This window comes from Pantherophis guttatus, chromosome 2 (assembly GCF_059756535.1).
Source record: "Pantherophis guttatus breed Tessera chromosome 2, ASM5975653v1, whole genome shotgun sequence".
In the NCBI taxonomy this organism is placed as follows: domain Eukaryota; kingdom Metazoa; phylum Chordata; class Lepidosauria; order Squamata; family Colubridae; genus Pantherophis; species Pantherophis guttatus.
Genome location: NC_142064.1, coordinates 162,563,846 through 162,581,029, shown reverse-complemented (window position 1 = coordinate 162,581,029; position 17,184 = coordinate 162,563,846). Strand labels below are relative to the sequence as shown.

The following is a 17,184-nucleotide window of genomic DNA, read 5'->3' as shown; positions in this document are numbered from 1 at the left end:
CTGTAGAAAATAATATCTGCAGCTCAGGATTAAACTGTGGAGTTCTTGATGCTCTCTGAGCTTGATTGTTTGCTTGCAGACTTTTCTCATCACCCAAACAGGTAGCATCATCAGTGCAAGGGAGTGTAGGTAGCAAAACCGATACTCAGTATTATTGATGTTGTTACCCAATTGTCTAATGAATTGTCTGCAAGCAAAAAAACAAAAACCAAGTTTAGGGAGCACTAAGAATCCCACAGAACGAAAAGTAGGCATCTTGCCTCTTTAAACTAGCAAAAAAGAGATTACACTACACATCAGAGGTTTAGGTAAGACTCCAGCAGATTATTTAAAGGGTCTTCATTATTCCAGAATGGTAATTAGTACTAATATCTTCTGCCATAGCAAAATCAAGCTCATTGAATATGGGAGAAAGAAAAATAAGGAGCTTAGCCTTCCCATAAGTGTAATAAAGATACCTCCAGTTGTTAATAAACGTATTAAAATAATGTCACGTGTGCAAATATACATTTTATGTGTTATGTTATTATGAGGATATTTCTCCTTTGTTCATATTACCCATCACTGTAATCTAAATCAAGAATCCAGTTTAAAGAGCTGAGAATATATTATCCTGACTTGGCATTTCTTCATTAGAATTGATTTATTACAAAATATTTCTGGGAATTTAAAAAAACCATGTCCTTAGAGAACATCTTCTAGTATGATATTTTACTGTACGCCATTTGGGGCTGTAATGCGTAAAGCAACACATAGACACTTGAAATTAATTGTGGGAATTGTATGCATACACACACAATCTCATTTTAAAAAGCCTAACTATGTACCATATCAACTGTGCTGCCATAAGACTATAGCAAACACTATTCCGTTAACTGGTTCTACTTATCAGGAGACTAACTTGTTCTGAGCCAATTTAAAAGACCAACTATTACTTCAGAAAAAAATAGAACAAAACAAATGGGTCTTCAAAAGATGCATATGTCAGTCAACCTAGCATCTATTGGACACCAATCAAACTGATTGGTCTCACAAAGGTCCCACAAACTAGGCCCATAAGTTGATATAAATATGAATGGTAGGTTCCAATGGAGAATGGTAGTCTTCCAAGAAAACTTTGGTTGAGATTAGGACAGAATTAGTCTCAAGGATGGCAATCAATGTAATACTTGGTATAACATACCTCAACTGACTTTGGAATTCCACAAACTTTGGAATTGATAATGCTAACATAGCCAAGGCCTATTCCACAAATGGTACAACCACCTGTAACACCACCTTACAGTGATATAAGCAAGGGTTCACAGAAAGATTTAAAATCCACAATACCATTTCTAATGTTGTATCAATCAAGTAAATTAGAAGGATATCATGGTTAATAGCATATTCAAGTCTCTGAAAGACCCATCAGAATATATGCATTTTAATCTATTCCTCAATGTAAATCATATCAGTACAAGCTAAACAATTTACATGTAGAACAAAGGCCTAAAACCAGATTGCATGAAAATCCTTTCAATTATTTTTGTCCCTTTAATGGATATTATGCAGAAGATGTCCTTGACTGAGCTGAAGATGGCAAGATTATAATGGGTGTTTATTTTTGCAAAGGAATATCAAATTTAGGGCGTATAGACAAAGAGGACCTACAGCCAAGTTTTATGTTTTGTCTATATTTGGCCTAGAAACCTTAAGTGAAATTCTGTTGCAATTGAAGGAATAAAGTTCTATTAAAATTATGCTTTAGAGTTGCAGCCACAGCTGAAGAGAAACAAGTAGAAAGCAAGGTTTCCTTAAATGAGATGTTGAAGATAATAAATAAAATTATATGCAACTCCAAACAATTATAAATATTTAAAGAAATAATGGTGATATACATGAATCTTCATTTTGCTTACAACTAGTCAGCTAACTACTATATATCTAACCTTCCTTTAAGAAAAGAAAGTAACAAAATGTGGAATATGGCCTTGTTAATAACTATTTTTATGAAAGCACAGAAAAGCTCAAAGCAGAAAAAGGCAAAACAATAAGGATTGCAACACCTTGGAGTATGGAGTACTTGTATCTTTTCATACAGAATGTTGAGTATCTCTTGAAAAACTAATAAACAATGAACTAAATAGAAACAGAAATAATTCTGAATCAGTGCAATTTAGAGTCCAGAGTTCACTTGTCTTCATTTGCAAAAAAAAGTTGGGGAAAGTTTATGACCATAAAGGAAGGCCAATATAAAAGAAGAAGGCTGAGAAATCAAAGGTTACCGCCTCAAACATAAGATGTGCTGGTATATAATACGTAGCAGGATGAAAGGCAAAAAACCCCAAGTTGTGGATTGAGCAAAACAAAAATAAATCCTTGAGCCATACATCTGTGTACATTCGAGAATCAGCTTCCCCTTCACAGAGTGTTGCATTCAGATTAAAGATGTTGCAGAATACAGAATAACAGAGTTGGAAGGGACCTTGGAGGTCTTCTAGTCCAAATCCCTGCTCAATCAGGAGACCCTATGCCTGTGATGGCGAACCTATGGCACGCGTGCCAGAGGTGGCATGCAGAGCCCTCTCTGTGGGCACGCATGCCATCGCCAGCTGCTCTTGTGGTTTCCAGCGCGTGCATGCGCGCCAGCCAGCTGGTCTTTGGGTTTCTGGCGCTCTGGTGTGCGCAAAGACCAGCTGTCCAGCCATGCATGTGCATTGGCTACTGGTCTTCAGATTTCTGGTGCTCCAGTGTGCGCGCACGTATGCGTGCGCATGCACGTTCCAGTTTAGGCACCCGGTGCCGAAAAGGTTCACTATCACTGCCCTATACTATTCCGAACAAATGGCTGTCCAATCCTCTAGTGATGGAGCACCCACAGCTTCTGAAGGCAAGCTGTTACACTGGTTAATTATTCTCTCAGGAAATTTCTCCTTGTACTACATTTGTAGTTCAACTGGGATTCTCAATTCATTGATCAAAATAGAAGAGCCCTATTTAGAGAAAGTAATGAGACAAACATTTGGCCTTATTTTGCAGTCTGCTACTCCCCCCCCCCCCCGAAGCTGGATACCCTTCAGACATATTGGACATCAACTCTCACAAGTGTACTGATGGGGATTATGGAAATTCAAGCTAAATCAAAACAATTAGCACCAAAACATTGACTGTTGCCAATGTACATTCATCATAGAAATCATTCCAATTTCTTTGAAGATATACACCTGTTCTTTGGGTGGCAATATCTAGTACTAATGCATCTTAATCAAAAGAACTTGATTTTAAATGATAAACTAAAAATAATGAAACTAAGTCTTCATATAAAGCATTTGACTGAGCTATAACTCTTCCATGCATTTTTTAAAAAAATCTCCCAGATCAAAACAATCTTGTAAGAACACATGTTCTTCTGTCAAGAAATGAATGAGACCATAGTCTGTGATCACAAAGAAAGCTGTAGAATTTAATTCTTATTTACATATATTTATATATTTATATATCTCATTTAGAAACCGCCCATCTTCCTCACAGAGCAACTTTGGGCAGTGTAGAGTAGGCATAAAATCATAAAAGCTATAAACAAACATTGTAAAAGGCAATTAAAACAGAATTCTGAAAATCTGTTTTTATATGAATATAATATCTATGTTGGTCTTTTGCAGCAAACACCATATGGAGCGCTACAAGAATCTAATATATAATTTGTTTGAGATTTTAAGACACATTTGTGAGAATGTTAAAATCAGATTATTCACACTGAAGCAGTTTTCCATAAAATCTTTACTCTAGTACAAATAAACCATGCAAGAACCACTTCAAATATAAATATTCCTAAAAGGGTTTAGTTTAATGTTAGTAACTAAGCACAGACAAAACTATTATATTAATTATGAAACTATGAGAACTAAAAAAACATTCTGAGTTACTTCCATTTGAAATTTTTGGACTGCGCAGGAATACTGTGGTAGCTACAGTATTCATTACTTCATTACATAAAGTACATCATTACTTTATGCTTATGTAAACAAGTGGGCTCATTGTCTTCACATTCCAACCAATACTGAGGTCATCCCATTTGTCATGTCATAAATTCATAAAGGAATAGTTTAATTTAGTAGTCACCACTACACAGGAGTAAAGGGACAAAATGAGAGTCCTAACAATATCAGTTCATTTTTACAACTAACTTAATTTATTTCTTCTCTAAATCTAAGAAGACTCTTAGACATCTTGTGTATTGTTTTAGGATTAAACTAACGTTTTAGAACCTAACCTAGCTTTGAACAAAGTGGAATTATCTTCCACTTCAGCAAACTGTTTATATGCATCGATCTGCATTATTGTGTAGCTTCTAAAGTCCAACTAATTGAGATACTAATTTGAGTAAAAATAATATAGCCAGGTATTGTAGTACCTTGATAGAATAAGAAGGTCCTTTAATTACAATAAGGAAAAACAAATGGGAAGGGCAGTGTCCAACTCTGTACCAAGCACAAAAAAAAAAAAAAGTGGAAATAATAAACCACAGTGAGAAGCTCATAAAGATGTTGTTTGAACAAATAACCTTTGCCCTTCATTATTATGAATAAGTAACAGAAAGGCTTTCCAAGGTTGTTAAATCCAGTGCATAACAAAATGTCCTGGTTCACTCCTAAGCACATTTCCCTTAAAAGCAGGATAGGAGGAGCAGGATAGGTTTAACTTGATTTATACAGAGAGCACTACTCTGTTCACAGGGCACACATTTCTCTCTGCAATGCAATACCCTCAACACTAAGAAGATTAAAGTCTGGTCACCCAGTCTAGTCCTTCTTGGCAGACTGCTCCTCCTTTTAAATAGTATTGTGGGAGAGAAATGCTGCCACTTCAAAGGCATTCTTCAACTAATTCTTTACTCCTTAGAGTGATGTCCTTTGAATTCAATTTGGCTTTATCTTAACACCGCAGTTTGCATATTGTTTTAAAAAAAAAATTAACAATGCTGTATGTGCTCCAATTCCTACAGTGATACAATTTAAAAAAAAAAGTAGAGATATGCACCTGACTGATAGAAGAGCTACGCATAATTGAGCCAACTCCCAAATTCACAGCCAGGAGCATACCAAGAACATACATTTTTACTGAATGAATTTAAGAGTTGTTCAAAGCAGCTGAAAAGACATAAAATAACATGAGAACTAATAACATGACAACCAATTTGCTAGAGTAAAATAGAAGGGAAAAACCTTCCATAATATCAACATAGGACTAAGAGCTAAAAGGGAGAACTAAGCATTAGTGTAGATTTGTTTTCTGAATTAGGACATAATAATTTTTATGACACGTTACTTCTATGGAGTCTATTTTAAAGTTTTCACTTTAATGATAGCAATTGTTATTTAGCATAATAATCTTTCTATTCAACCTATTCATATATTCTTTATTTGTTCTGCACTTTGATGTGCATTCTATCTGCATCTCAGAAACTCAGCATACTCTAATGTGTTTGCACAGGCCATTCACTTTTTTATTCAGTCGATGTTCATTCAGTACCCATTCATTCTCGACTCTAGTTCTTGTTTTATCATATCCATTCCCAGTGCCTTCTACACCTGATATAATCCACACTCATTTCCATAAACTGAAATAAAGTATGCAGAGGCAAGCAATGATACAAAATCATTTTCACTTATTTTGACACTTGTTCTTTGCAACAGACCATGTACAACCAATAACCTTTCTAAAGTAGTTGTTTTAAAACATCTCTAATTGTGTTTCCATCTTTAATAGACATTATACTAAGTCCCAAAAGTGCATTTTCAAAAGGCAAGTGGACTTTGTTTTTCCTTGAAGATGTTTCGCTTCTCGTCCAAGATGCTTCTTCAGTTCCGACTTCTGTCTTCAAAGAAACAGTTGCCTTTTGAAAAAGCACTTTTGGGACAATCATGACCTGGGTGACTGAGAATCTCCATAGACACATTATACTAAGATATCCAAATTCATCTCCTTACTTTAGTTTTTGACCATTTATACTGTATATATGACATGGAGTTATTCACTTCAATAAAGTATTCTAATTTTTTTCTTGTCAAATGCAAGCATTTCAGTTTCAATACTGAACATGCTCCTCACAGTACTGTATCAAGTCCAATATTCACTATATTGTAAATAGGTCTCTGCTAATGACAAAAATACCTCAAGATTTTACAATAAAATGGCAGACCTTGTAAACACATGTGGGAGTTCAATTACCGGTAACATGGAAATATTGCACATACCCCCGCCCACAAAAAAAAACCCAATTAAACTATGGCCCCGTTGGAACATATTTTGGTTATGTTTCCACACAAAACCCCTTAGTCTTATTTAATAATAACTGATTAAACAAATCACAGTAATCAGTTTGTACTTCATGCTAAACCATAACGATTCACACATCACATAGCAAAATCAACCAAATTCTTTTTTTATTCAAATTTATTATAGTCACCAAACTCTTTTGCTCGAGGATATAGAAATATTATAAATTACATAAATTGTTGCTTGTATGTATAAACCAGGACATAGCTCAATCATTAAATTTTAAAATATGGAACACAGAAACATATATAGCTTCTCCATATTTATTTAATTTATACTGGAGCATTATTTGGTAACTTCCAGCTGACAAATGTTTTATGCCATTTAAAAAGAAACACAATTTGCATAATTAAGACAGCTCACTCTCAATCTTCACCTCTGCCTGCATGTAACATTCCCAGAAATAAATCAGACAGGAGAGTTAAATAAATTTGGTTAAACGGTTAAGGTGCTGGCCTAGAAACCAGGAGATTGTGAGCTGTAGTTCCGCCTTAGATGTCAAAGCTGGTGGGGTAACTCTGAGCCAGTGACACTCTTTCAGCCCAACCCTTACACGACTGGTGTTGTGAGGAAAATATGAGGATGCAATTTTAGGCATGTTTGCCATCTTGAGTTATTTATAAAAACGGGATATAAACAATAAAATAAAGCAAGAGAAAGATGATGTGAATTTATTTTAAAATAATCTCTGCAATTATAGGACTAAAATTTAATTACTTTCTCTTTGTGCCAAGCTCCCAGTTACATATTTATTTTTAACTAAAAACTCAAACTCAGATTTTATGAAAGCCTAAAGAAATTAATACATATTGTTTAGATTCCGTATAAATCTAAGCCAATTATAAATAGAACTCAAAACAGAATAATTATGCTTACTTGAAACCACGGCAACATTTTAGTTTTCTGAAAAGTATGTCTTTATGCAGATGTCATTATTCTTTCCAAAATGTGTTTCCATTTTGTGTAGTAGTCTGAAAAAATCATGTTTAAAACCAACATATTTTATATTCCTGTGTAGCACCAAGAATTACAGCGCCAAATGTAACTGAGAATTACCAGTTAGCATGTTATATAGTCTGTGTGAATCTTCTTCACCATTATAGAGAATCAATACAAATTACTAAGAAATAAATAGAAGCAAATTTGGTGAAATTTACTTCTGAGTAAGGAAGATTAGGATTTTGAAAAACCAAATAGCCCACCCTCCAACACCTACCAGGAAATACTTCTGCTGTATATGCACAAACCAGTTTTTCTAGATCATGCTTTTTTTTAAAAAAAAAAAATCATTTAAGTTTCAGAAACTACCACCCTGATTTCAAGTTCGTCACATAACAAAACACTGAAATGGATCGTCATCCAAATATGCACAGAATATTAATTTAACTTATGAAGCTTTACACTAAAACTGAAATTTGAGAACCTGTTATTATTCCTCATAACTAACAAATCCCAAACAATCTTTTACATGGTATTTCTATAACATATTAGATACTTCATTCCTTTAACATTTTTAAAATAACTGAACAGAAATGATACAGCAAGTAGAAACCCCCCCTCCCCCCCAAAAAAGCAGAAAAGGTTGACTGGCAGTCAAAAATCAGAATGATCAAATAAGGATGAGCACAAACTAAAGCCCAAGATTCAATATGACACCACAAGTACAATATTAATTGTTGAACTAATTGAGGACATTTAAAAATATAGATATGCACATAGAACATTATGAAACGAAAATATGGTAAATTAAACATATTTGTAAAATTAGCTTTCTTGCCAAATGTATAGATCCACAGTATCTTTATAAATCAAACCCTATATATATTACTAATATATAATTAACAAAAGAAAAATATTGCCCAAGGCATTATGTCAACATTTATAAAACTCTGAATTAACACAAATATTGACACTTTAATTAAACAGATCATTGTTGTGGTATATAGTCGGGGTTCGCACATCACTAAGACCTTTTTTTCAACCATAGTTTGTTTGAATTAGTGACTGCATTTATCTAACTTGCTAATTAAAAATTATGGATTACAAAGCATAATGATAATGTTCACACATGTTAAGCAAAAATCAAACATACCATATTAAGGCTAAGCATGATGCATGTATTTATTAAGGAGCTCAATGGCTAAGATGACAATCTAGCATTGAAAAAAGTTAGCTATGGTAACTTGAAAAAAGTAATAAAATATATAAGCAGTTTAATACCTTTACAGCTCAAGCATTCATTAAGTTTTCTTTTAGAGTTTGAGGTATAAACATTAACTATCATAATTGCATCTACAGTGTTTTATAACAAGATAACAAGGAATATAATAATCACAAGACTCTCAACAAAGGCTGAAAAGATTTAGATTCAAACCATGTTATGATTCTACAGTAAATCATTTGATATCACGTAAATTATGCCACACATTTATCATCCATTGTAAAGAGTTTCATTTTATTCTGAAAACTACAATTTTCATTCACTTCTGTACTATGTATACAGTTTCTTATACAGTACTGAATAGCTAATTTATTTGCTAATCCCATCTGAAGAACTAAAACAACAAATGTCACACAAAAATTTTGCTGGTGTCAAGCAAAGGCAAATAGTATTTTTTTTCCCTTTTAAATTCGTTATTTATAGGGTATAGTGGCCACTCCAATCAGAACCAACTTCAAACAGCATATTATTTCCTTTTTGAAAACAGGATAAAAACATAATTTATTTATTTATTTATTTGTAATTAAATTTATATACCGCCCTACTCCCGAAGGACTCAGGGCGGTGAACAGCCAGAAAGTAAAATATACATAATACAAATGTTAAAAACCCTTTAAAATACATTAAATACATTGACCAGATTTAAAACACCCCAATTATAAAACCAATTTAAAAACATTTAAAAAGGGAGGTTAGGCCAGACCAGCCTGCTGGAATAAGAATGTTTTGAGAATAATGATCAATAATCACTCAGGATTTATAATTTAAACAGTCTTCAAATAGATCACCTTGCAATATTTATATACAGGCACAAAACACAAAGGCCTGAAAGGTTAAAGATAATCTATCAACATTATTTCATCAATTCTTGATAGAAATCTTTATGTGGCCTTCTTACTGTATGAAAAGACTGTTCTGTGATCAAAAGTTCCACAGTGCAGCTGAATCAGAAATGGCATATTAAGCCATCCATTAATACACTACTTGTATTAATACCCATAAAGGAACAGGATAAGTAGCTTCTCTATACTAGAAAACTTATAAAACAGTAGCATTCATCCTGTGTTGTCAAGAGATATTGCAATTTCTAATTTAACTCTCTGAAGAGGCAATCTGTAACTCATATCCTACATATGTTTATCCATAAATTAATCCCATTCTTTTAAGTAACTCCTCTTGGGGGTCCAGTAATTTGAGAGTATCTAACATTGCCAAGGAAAACCACGAACTCACCAATTATAAAGAACATACTCTGAGGATCATTGTCAACTGAATATTATTAAACTAGTGTGGGTGCTAGAGTCCAGCTGCAGAATAACCAAACATTATCATTTACGTTTACTAACTCAAGGTTGACTCAACCTTCCAAGGTCAATAAAATGAGGACCCAGACTTGAGAGCAATGTGCTGATTCTGTAAACCACTTAAGAGAGGGCTGTAAGGTATTATGAAGTGGTTTATAAATCTAAGTGCTATTGCTATTCCCTGTGGGCTGGATTCATTTTAAGCATTCCATTCAGGTGTCATTGATCTGCATATAAAAACACAATTATCCAAATATCTGCATATAATATGTAAAACAACAAACATACATGTTTACCAATGTTTAATCACAGGAAACTGCAAGAATAGGCAACTACTCAACTTAATAAATATACAAAGGCAGTTTTAAGTACAAAACACACCAGTTTATGCATTGAAAAATGTCTGCAAAAAGAGGCAGAGGGTTGGATAAGGGAATTAAACCCATACATAAGTCTATGCACCATTGTTTGAATGCAGAAATAAAAACCTGCTAAATGCCCAGTGGTAAATAAATATCTTTTGTGTTTGATGTTTGTGTTTGATGTAAAAATAAACTGGAGTATTTCAAAGGGTTCTAGTATCTACTAAATCAGCCCACTTTTTTTGGAGGGGGGAGGGGGAAACAGGACAACTTTTCCCAGCTTACAATGCAGTTAATTTTTCAAATGTGCCATTGGCTACTCTTTTTATGGTTTTGAAAAATGTAGATTGTCAGGTCACTGAGATTCCTGGCAAACAGGGGGTCAGGCAGAATTGGCACTCACTATCTTATTTGCTTAGAAGATGATACTCAACAGACCAATCTCTTTAAGTGGGAAATTTTATTAGTTCAGACTGACAAAGACTACAAAGGAGGTTCAGTTTCTCTTAAACTTTATTGGCAGAAGCGTTCACTGTATCAAGCCTCTAAGCAAAGTTTCACAAATAGGTCTAAATGTGATCCAATTCTGGATCCTTAAAGAAAAGTTACCTAATTTTGAAACTAAGCCCATACGGCTACATGTAGTCCTCAACTTATGACCACAATTGAGACCAGTTTTGTTGCTAAGTGAAACATTTGTTAAGTGATTTTTTTCCCATTTTAAGACCTTTCGTGCCACAGTTAAGTGAATTACTGCAGTGTTAGTAACACGGTTGTTAAAGGAATCTGGCTTCCCCATTGAATTTTCTTGTAAAAAAGTTACAAAAGTTGATCAGATGATCCTGGGACACTGCAACCATCATAAATATGAATCAGTTGCCAAGCATATGAATTTCGGTCACGTAAATATGGGGATACAGGAACTGTCATTAAGTGTGAAAAAAGGTCATAAGACACTTTGTTCAATGCCATTGTAACTAAGCGGTCACTAAATGAACTGTTGTAAATCGAGGACTACCAATATAACATGGTTTGTTAAATCAGTTAAAACTGGCTAGGTTCATTCAATATACTAACTTTACCCAATATACTAACTCAGTAAACCTAACAGATACGCTGCAGTTGAATGCAGTGTATAGAACCTTGGCAATAATGGGGCAACTTTACATTACTATTAGATTTATATTCCACCTTTATATTTGTATAACTCAAGGTGGCATATATGTAATATTCAGTTTAAGAAAACTCTATCATACGTCTACAAGACTCATTTAAAAAGCACATGTATTGGCCCCAAGACAACGCTTTGTTCCAACCTAGATTGCTTGCATTAAAACCACAATCTCTACACTGATCTGGCTTTTTTTTTTCCTTTAGGTTTCCTTGTTTTCCTTCGGTATGTTTATTCTATGAAATATAGCTCTCTACACCAAGAGCAGATACTCTCAACTCTCAAAACAGAAAGCAAGAATTATCTGGGCAGCACTTATAAGAATCACCTGAAAACAGGTAGTAACAGGAGAAAAGCAACCCCCCCCCCCTTTAAAAAAAACCACATAATACTTAGGAGCTCATTGTTTGCTTTTTTTTAGCCTACGGTCTCCACCTGTAAGACAACTAGTTTCAAGTTAAAGCATTCCTGAAATACCATCCACCTTCCTTATTCCACGCGTTGAAAGAGGCGAGAGTGCCCAGAACCAAAGTCTTTATGACGGCCAAGGATCCTGCAAAGTTTAATCTAGTACGAGTTTTCACACCTCTCCCACTGGGCTTGTAAGAGATCTATTTATTCATATTAAATGTTATTTAATAACATAATAAATAAATAAATGTAATTAAATCATATTAAATACACCGCCCAGCTCGCAATGCAAAGGCAACTCCGGACGGCTTATTTGGGGCCACCCCCCAAATCACCCCACCACATACCCTCGCCAAAGCCCATTCCAATTTTAAGGCACCCGATTCATCCGCTAAATCATCTCTATGGGCTCCCGCCCGCATCGGAAACACCCTGCCCCGATACCTACAAGTCTCTTTCCCTCTGCCAGCCTCCACCCCGTTTTCCCCCACCAACACTTACCGCGCCTATTTCTGAAGCCCGGGCAGAGCGCGGCACGCAGAGACCGACCGACTTGGAAGTTGTTAAGTCACCACCGCTTTCCCTCCCCACCTCAGCGGAGCCCAGCTACATCTTTTCGGCACGGAGTCCACCCTTCAGCGCCACTCCCCCCCCACACACACACACACATCCGTCCAAGCGAGCCCCTTCGCTTCCTTTCTTTCCTTCTCCCCACTCACCCCCCCCCCACCATCCCTCCGAGGAGCCTTTTCACCTGCCGGCCCCTTTCCACTCCCCTCCCCTCGCCGCTCCGCTCCCCGAAACGGGCGACCCGCCCAACCCTCACCCCCACCCCACAGGCCGCGCGCGCGCACCCCACCCACTCACCCACCCGCCCGCTCCACGGGAGGACTGGCGCTAAGCCCACCTACCCTGCAAGCAACCACACAACTCCTCCTCGCGCCGCCGCGGCCGCCTGCCTCCTTCCTGGATACCTCCGGGAGGGGCGTGCCTTACCCGTATGTAAATGAGACCGGAGGGGCGTGGTTCTCCCCGCCGCCTTTCTTTCAACTCCCGACGCGGCTCGTGAATAATTAATTTCGCTCACCGCTTTTCTTTCTTTTTTTTTTTTCTTTTTTTTTCTTTTTTTTTTTGTTTAACTATCCCGGCCAATCAGGAAGCGGCGAGAGCCTTCTTCTCTCTTTGCCTGCAACCAATGGAAAAAGATCAAGGTCGGCCGCGGAGGTGGGGGTAGGGTGGGGTGGAGAGGGGGTGGAAATCAACGCGCCGAGAGTACCTTAGGCTATCATTCGATCTGGTTTCTGAATGGCTTTTTTTTTTTTTTTTTTTTTTGTAATGAGCCTTGACCACGCCCCACATCCGCCGCGTCCTGGGCGTACCTTTTTCCGGTAGAGCAGACGGTGTGTTAGCAGCCGGGTACAAAAGGGGGCATTGAACGCAAAACCCGGGAGGTTCTTAGTCAGTGAGGTCACTGACGGCGAGTTCTAGAATGCGGAGTCGCGCTGGCAGCGCTGGGCTCTTTCCGTTCTGAATCGAACTGCTTTGAAAAGCGGGTCTCCAATTTGGTCAAATTGGCATTTCTTTCCGTCCAAAATTTTCGGTTGCCGCTTTCAAGCGCTTCAGGTGAAGCCGACCCGCGATTTGTAAGCAAGGAGCCGTAGATTCCGGAGGAGAAATAATGCATGGCCTCTTTGCCCTTGTTTAAGTACGTACGCGGCAGCGAAAGGATGAAATCGGGCTTTATTCCTCGAAACTGGCATTTTCATTCGCATTCCCCAGTTTAGCTTTAGTTAACAAGGCCACCCGTCTTGAGTTTTGGCTAGTGTTCGGCCTCTCCCCGTCTGTGTAATAAAGGCAATAAATATTGATCTATTGGGCTCTTCCTGGCCACTCATGGTTAAGAATATCAAGATAGAATTGATGGTCCTTAATTGATTTTCCTTGAATTGATGTGTCTATTTTCATTTACATGCCATGGTTATCTGGCAAAATAGGGAGCCATCGCTATGAGGTTTTTATTTGCATGTGTGTATGCCTATAGAAAAATGTATGGGGTGAATGTACCGTTTCCCCCAAAATAAGACATCCCCCGATAATAAGCCCAATTAGGCTTTTGAGCACATGGCAAAAAGGCCAAGCATTTATTTCAGGGTTCAAAAAAATATGAGTCAGTCTTATTTTGAGGGAAACCAGGTATATAATACTCCTACCTATTTTCCTATAGGTGAAAATCCTATAAGTGGGCTGGAAGAGAAAGGGACTGGTCACCTATCCAGCTTTCTTCCTAAGGAAGGTCTAAACTCCTGGTTTCTAGGCCAGCTTCTTCAAGCACTACACTAAATTGGCTCTCATATTTCATAATTTTTTACAATACCCTTTCAATTACGTATTTCTGATTTGATGCTGCTTGCAGATGCTGAGAATACTGGCTGTGTTATTGTCTAGTTCAGAAGCAAAGATAGGAACCAACCTTGACTAGACCTTAAGACCTCGAGTTGACACAGGGTTTAAAATGCACAGGACACTGGTGGGATAAAACTACCAGGAAACAGCAAACAGTGGACTCAGTTTATATATCAGCTATATCAAATCAAATCAAGCATATTATAATTTAATGTGTTGAGGGAATGCAGACAACTGTGGCTTCATCAACATTTATGATTTTAAAAATTATAGCTTTATCTAGTCAGAAGTAATAACTAGATTGCTGTGTTTAGGGCCAGACTCCAAGTCTTCAAAAATGAAGACCTTATTTGTTTAAATCAATGCCTAGGAGTTGTGACTGTGTGTGTGTTTTTTTTTTTATGTGATTAGTAAGTCATGGAGTAACATTTTGAATACTGTGTTCTATATTTTAAACAGTATTTCCTAATGTTACTATTTCTAGTTTTGCATTACAGTAAATAATCACGCTCATTGTTCCCATTCCTTCTGCGGAAATTTACGATACAAAGCACACTATCTGGCACTTGATATTCTTCCAAGACATACAGTATTGCTGTTTGTTTGTGTTAGAAGCATCACAATTAAAATAAAGCATACTATATGACATAAAATTTAAAATACAAGATTAAAATATATACAATTTAAACAGATCTTGCCCAGAAACTAGCAATATTATTTGCACTGTCACACTGCCGTGAAGTCCTCAAGTCAACAAGATGGATTTACTGATTTTTCTGAATCATGCAAAGCTGATCAGCCAATCATGCCCGAATGCCAAAAGTGTGATCATGTGACTGTAGGGGAAGGGGCAACTGTCAGAACTTTGAATCTGGGTTGTAAGTACTGGTACCCCCCAGGTAACTCCATCAGAACTTCAAACGCTAAGTAACTGGTCGTAAATTAAAGACTGTCTGAATGTATAAAATTACATACCTCAAAGCGCTATAGACATTTGATGCAAGTTAATCATCCTAACCATTCCCCCTTTTGGTCTTTGTGTTTTTTAGCACATCATGACGTCACCCGTAAAAATACCGTATTTTTTGGATTATAAAATGCTCTAGACTATAAGGCACACCTAGCTTTTAGGACGGAAAACAAGAAAAAAAATCTGCCTCTGCCTCCCAGCAATTTGCCACCTTGCAGCAAACAGCAAACAGCCTGGTCAGCTTCAGCACAGCCTGATTTAGCATGAGCAACTGATTTGGCAGTTGGATCGGCTTCCCTGAATACCGCCGATCAGCCGCTGTCACCGCCCATCGCTGCCGCTGATAGCTGTGCTGTCTGCACAGCCCATTTTTGGCGCGTTTTCAGCCTGTTCCATGCAGCAGGGATCTCCACCGCCTATGCCCACTGCCTGGAATGGGCTGAAATTGGGGCGCATGGAGGCCTAAAACGGGACGAGCATAGGCCAAAATGGGGTGCGCGAGGCAGCTCTGATCCCCGCAGCCTGGAATAGCTGATTGGTGGTATTCCGGGAAGCTGATCCAATCGCTAATCGGCTGCTCGTGCTGAATCAGGCTGTGCTGAAGCTGGCCAGACTGTTTGCTGCAAGGAGGCAAATTGCTGGCAGGCAGAGGCTGAAGAGTGGAGGCCGGCGGGTGGGCGGGGCTTCGGCAACATTAGCTCTATAAGACGCATAGACATTTCCACCCACTTTTGGGTGAGCGGGGGGAAGTGCATCTTATACACCAAAAAATACGGAAGTATCTCCAACTAGATGCTTTCCAACCCATCTGGATTTATTCAGCAATAGGCTGAATAAATCTTGTAATACCCATCTTTTCAGTTCTAAAGTTCATATTCTCAGGATTCTGTATACGTAGTCGACTTACGACCACGATTGAGCCCAAAATTTCTGTTGCTGAGTTGTTAAGTGAGTTTTGTGCCATTTTACAACCTTTCTTGCCATAGTTGTTCAGTGAATCAGTGTGGTTAAGTTAGTAAAGTGGTTGTTAAGTAAATTTGGCTTCCTCATTGACTTTGCTTGTCAGAAGGTCGCAAAGGGTGATTACATGACTCCAGGACACTGCAGCCATCATAAATGAGTCAGTTGCCAAGCATCTGACTTTTGATCCCATGACCATGAGGATGGCACAATGGTTGTAAATGTGAAAAATGGTCGTCCCATTTTTCAATGCCATTGTAACTTTGAATGGTCACTAAATGTACTCTTGTAAGTTGAGGACTACCTGTACTGAATAAACCCATTGCCTAGATTCACATGATTCATTGCAACTAACTATACTGCAACACAATATCCTGAACTATAATCTAGCCAACCACATTTTAGTCTAGCATGTTAATTAGCTCACCCTACAGCTACACAATCTTCTTGCTCCTACTTATTATAGTTATATATGTCCCTACATACACCAAAACATCTTGGTAGAGTTAAACCAGTGTTTTTCAACTTTGGCAATGGCAACTTGAAGAGGTGTGGACCTCATCCCTCAGGATTTCTCAGCCAGCTTTGGTTGGTTTAAACTATAGTCAAGATGCCTTTCAGCCACATGTAAGGATTTGATTTTTTTTCTAACATCTGTCAAATTTATTTTACCTTTCAGTCCACATCCTTGATGCCACTTTTTATTCAGAAAGAAGTGGGCAACCATTTATGGATTGCAATGCAAGGCTGTTCAGAAACCCACCATCATTCTCTGCTTTTTTTCTTGTGTTCTTTCACTAACGCAGATAGATATACACAAAATCTAATTCAAGATTGAATACAATAGCAAATTAGGCTGGAAAACAATTAAATGTGTAGAAAAAAGTACTCTTCTATTCCTCTTCACGTGTAAGTTAATTGGAGCTGAACAAAAAGGTTTCTAAGGCAGGCTTAGTGCCTCCACCTCTCGTAGGGCCCTATTCCTACGTAAAAGTGAAGAGCTGAGGCGAATCATTTGCACGCTCTACTTCTGGTGAAATGAGTACACACAATCACAATGAGCT

General features: G+C 37.4%; 1 protein-coding gene across 6 annotated transcripts in view; it reads right to left on the bottom strand.

Annotated features, from left to right (window-relative positions):
* LLGL2 (LLGL scribble cell polarity complex component 2) overlaps positions 1-13,227 on the bottom strand; it is an 80,326-nt gene extending 67,099 nt beyond the window's left edge. Inside the window, exon 1 of one of the 6 annotated variants that reach the window (XM_087887183.1) lies at positions 13,064-13,227. The gene's annotated coding sequence lies outside the window, so the exon portion shown is untranslated. Of the gene's footprint in view, positions 1-12,288; positions 12,623-12,698; positions 12,992-13,063 lie in introns of those variants that run through there. The other 5 variants (XM_060691036.2, XM_060691035.2, XM_087887184.1 and 2 more) reach the window with 5 other exon arrangements.
* Positions 13,228-17,184: the final 3,957 nt, after the last annotated feature.